Raw genomic sequence first — 4,499 nt, 5'->3', positions numbered from 1 at the left:
CTGAATTATGAAGTCTAGTGTAAGTTAGGCTAGGGCAAAGCGGGAGCGCAATAAAAGCTCGCTCTCTCGCTCTTGGCGAATTCGCCCCGCTTTGCCACCGTAGGTTAGCTAGAGAAAGAGATTTGAATTGTGAAGAAAATATAGTTGTTCGCCAACCTTGAATTAGATCGAGCGTATCAAGTTTTTCGCCCCGCCAAATAAATAATTTAAATTACAGCCACCCAAAGTTTTCGGTAATTGATTAGAAAAACTCTTCTAATTTTTCACACGCAATGCAAGGAGATAAAGGATAAAGGAGATTATTAAGAGAAGAGCCCTACGGGCATCTCCCCCCGGCAAAGTAATATCTCGCGACAGTACCGCCGGGATCCGGGAGAGCGGTTAGAGTCCCTTACTTCGGCTTCGGCTGAGTCGGCATGAAGATTTCCTGTAGTAACACAACAAAAAAAAAAAAAAAAAAAAAAACGCAGGCACACACACACACACAGTTAAATTGGCAATTGTCGCATTGAAGATGAATGCAACATCGATGCATCTGAAGGGAACAAAACGACTCCTGAAGAAAGGGTCATATTTTGCACTCTATGATATTCAGATGTCGATCGTTTCGAAGGTATCAAAGGGTGCCTCTGGGCCCAGACGCGAGTGAGAGAGCGGTGGCCTTTGAGCGTGCCTTCTGTAAGAGAGAGCCCCACACAATATCTCCAGTTACTCAATCGGCTATTATATGGTCGGTAATCTGTATAAAACCCAGAACTGGTTGAGACTCTGCACAGAGGATTTCTTTGGCTGCAAGAAGAAGTCGAAGAACCTATGATTGGAGCACTCCAGAACCCATAGGGCTACCCTATACATATACCATCCAACATCTAGCTAGCATCGATATATCGGCAAGGGTATTGAAAGTTTCGAACCCTTCAAACGCTTTCTCATTCCGGAACAGACATCCAACGACTTCTGTGGCTCCCGAGCAGATATCAGAGTGAATGCAGGGCAGACCGCCTATCTTGGCCAAAAACATAATTCATTTTCGGGTCGGAAAATGACGAATATGCATTTAGAAATTTCCAAAAGGGGTGGAAAATGTCCAATCAAGCGATCGATGCGACGGTGTCGTATGACCGAAAACTACTGCTTTAATCTTTTAGATCTTCTGAACTAATGAGGCATGCCACACACACACACACACAGTCACACACATGCCAATGTCCAGCGTCACCGAAAAAAAAGAAGAAATCCATCAGAAATCAAAAAGAGAAGGCGGGGCGGGGACCCACGTATATAAAAACCCAATATCAATGAAATTTTTCAACCCACAGAAATTGAGAGAAAGAAGAAACCCAAAAAGAACAGAGAGAACGGAAAGAGGAACGCCAGAGCGAAGACAACGGGGAAGAGAGAAGCGAGAAGCGATAAGGGACGAGGCAAACAAATAGCTCTCCAGCAGCATGCAACAGAATACAATGCGAAGGAGAGACGAGAGACGAGTCTCGAAGGAGCCCTTTTTATGGTGCAATAAATCTCAAGCTGAATGAAAATGCTGCCAACGAAAGGGAGACGGCGACGGAGACGATGACGATGCCCGGACCAACGCAAAGTGGGAAACCGAACAAACAGCGTGCCCCAAGATAGAGTCGAGTCTGGCGACGGGGGTGGAGATGGCTTTGCCACGGCTACGGCAACACGCTGACGATGGGCCTCCCCATAGAGAGCTGTGTGTGTGTGTGTGTGCGGCTGTATAGAACACCATATTATTAAGTGTAGCCAGAAGCAATTAAGTGTAGATAAGCAAACAATAATGTTCCCAGTCACGTACAGCACCAGCATTCAAGTGAACGGAAAGTGAACAGACGTGTTTCTAGTGTACCTCCAGTGATCATCAGGAAAAAACAAGCCTTAGACCCTCCTGAAAAAGGTAAACAATTAAGCGCGTGGATTCCATTAGGAAGGGGTACGTACCGAGCCTGGCCCAAGCGTGAAGGGCAATCCCACAGCGCAGAAACCAGGTGAAATCGGGTGCTCCAGCCAGGGCTGAGGGGCGGAGGGGAAATCCAGTCCCGCTATCTCTCGCTCTCTCCCCACTGGGACCACAAAAACAAAGTTTTTTCGCGCGAACTTCACTCCACATCGTTCTTCCATCCTCGGCGACTCGAGCAGCTGATCGATATAGTAGCAGTGTTAGATAGTGCGCAAACTATCAGCTGTACTATCGGCTACACAAATCTTGTAGCAACCAGCCGCCGACAAGCAAAAAACCAAAAACAAAGAAGAAGAGGGAAAAAACAAAAAAGTCGGAAAGGTGCATACTTCCAGGCGTAAATTATTTGTTCTAGTAAGGAGTAAGCGATACCTGCCTACATCTAGGCCAAAATTAGCTAGCACAAGTCTAGGTAGGGGAAAGGGCTGAAGGTCGCGGATCCGACTATTTTCCAACCCCCCCGCCTAGGCGGCGCCCCGGAAAAAGGGGCTCTGGGGACCGAAAAAGGGGCGTTATATCCCCCATCGACCAGAAGCCAAGGGAAACCTGTGGCCAGCGCGGGATCCCCTATCGCCTGGCCTGTTAAAGCAAGCGGCATGGAGGTAGGAAACCCCTTTGGAAAAAGCGCAGCGATGGCAAGATCGCCCCCTCAGCCAAAAGCCACGCCATTGGCACAGCAGCTGGCCGAATCGCTTAGCAGCCCTACCACGGCACCAAAGTCCCTGGCGGACGCGGTACGCCAAATAGGGTTGATCTTGAAGGACCTCTCGACCCTGTTCACCGGCCAGAGGCACATCAACCAGCGGATGAGAGACAGCCTAACACAGCTGGTACACCTGCAGGAGATGGCAGCCGACCTCACCAGCCAAGATAATGGTAAGGTCCCCGAGCGCAAAGAGGCAGACACGCAGACGTCGCCAATAGCGGCAAGTAGGAACGGCAGAGGGCTCGGCACCCTGGAGAGGAGTCAAGCGACACCAAAACGTGCAAGGGAACCAACAGCAGGACAGAGGCAGACACCGCCGAAAAAGTTCAGGCCACGGGAGCGAACGGACCGCGAGGAGGAGGTCAGAGAGATATTGGAAGCATTGAAGCGTGCCACAGGGGAAACCGGAATCCCCGAGGAAGCGGTAAGGTCCTTAAGAGCCACCAGAAGCGGGATGCAGATAGCCACCCTATCCCTCCATGCAGTCGCCGCCAACAAACTCGCTGCAATGGGGAAGATAAGGGTCGGCTGGGTAAACTGCCGTATCAAACAAATGGTGTCGCCAAAACGATGCTACAAGTGTTTGGAGTTCGGGCACATCTCGGTAAACTGCACCGGAGAAAAGGACCACAGAGGAGCGTGCTTTAGATGTGGAGGCAGAGACCATGAGGCCAGAAATTGCAGCAAGGACCCACACTGCATACTCTGCGCTCAAAAAACGGGTAGCCCCACGGACCATGCCTCAGGAAGTTTTAAGTGTCCAGCGTACCGCGAGGCAGTTAGAAAACTCAAATGTTAAGGATCATCCAACTGAACCTTAACCATTGCAGGGTGGCCCAAGACCTTCTCACCCAATCCATTACAGAGCTCAACACGGACCTGGCACTGCTGAGCGAGCCCTACAAGACCGTGAGATCCAACACGTGGGTCATGGATCAATCGGGGAAAGCGGCAATCTGGACACCAGGCTGTCGTTTAGAGAGCACCTGCAGCAGACACACCAGAAGGCACGCGGCGTAGTCATGGCGGTTTCACGCATGGTGCTGAACCACAGAGGCCCAAAGTCAACGAGTAGGAGACTGTTATTTAACGTGGCCAAGTCATCCATACTATACGCAGCGCCAATATGGGCCCAGGCCACGAGGACCAGGAGCTACTGGAGGGGCATGGAGTCGGACTTCAGACTCGGAGCCCTGCGGGTGAGCTCGGCGTTCCGTACTGTCTCCACAGAGGCAATAATGGTAATAAGCGGCATAACACCAGTAGAGCTCGCAGCGAGGGAAGCCAGCGAAATCCACAAGGGAAGAAAGGCCGCCAACACACAGGCAGACGCTAGAACGGTTAAGACCAGGGTGAGAGCTGAATGTCTCGAGAGCTGGCAACTCAGATGGGATAATGCTGAAACCGGCCGTTGGACCCACCGACTAATCCCCAACATTGCAGCATGGATGAATCGGCGGCATGGAGAACTTACGTTCTCGCTGACACAAGTTCTCAGCGGCCACGGGTGCTTTAAAGAGTACCTCCACCGCTTTGGCCACGAGGAAGAGGGGCTGTGCAGCTACTGCCCGCAGGCGAGCAGAAGGCACCCTAGGGGTGCCCATTACAGTGGAAAGTTTGGTACCAAGGATGCTGGAAAACCAAGCAAATTGGACGGCGATATGCAGTCTTGCATCAGAAATCGCTTCGGAATTGAGGCGGCTTGAACGCACACGAAACAAGCGGCCGTAATAGGATAGCCAGCCTTGCGAAGCAATGCTTCACGGCAGTCCCGCAAGTCTGGTCCATATATATATATGCTATATATTTTTATTT

The 4,499-nt window shown here is 50.8% G+C and overlaps 1 long non-coding RNA gene across 1 annotated transcript; it reads right to left on the bottom strand.

Annotated features, from left to right (window-relative positions):
- Positions 1 to 1,721: 1,721 nt before the first annotated feature.
- On the bottom strand, positions 1,722 to 2,152 carry LOC117192265. Its single transcript, XR_004474269.1, has 2 exons — positions 1,960 to 2,152; positions 1,722 to 1,906 (listed from the first exon to the last, which is right to left on the bottom strand). It is a non-coding gene; the product is annotated as an uncharacterized LOC117192265 (long non-coding RNA).
- Between the last annotated feature and the right edge of the window lie 2,347 nt (positions 2,153 to 4,499).

The sequence above is a fragment of the Drosophila miranda genome (genome assembly GCF_003369915.1).
Source record: "Drosophila miranda strain MSH22 chromosome Y unlocalized genomic scaffold, D.miranda_PacBio2.1 Contig_Y2_pilon, whole genome shotgun sequence".
Classification (NCBI taxonomy): domain Eukaryota; kingdom Metazoa; phylum Arthropoda; class Insecta; order Diptera; family Drosophilidae; genus Drosophila; species Drosophila miranda.
Note: the sequence above shows the minus strand (reverse complement) of the source record. Positions and strands in the feature narration are given on the sequence as shown.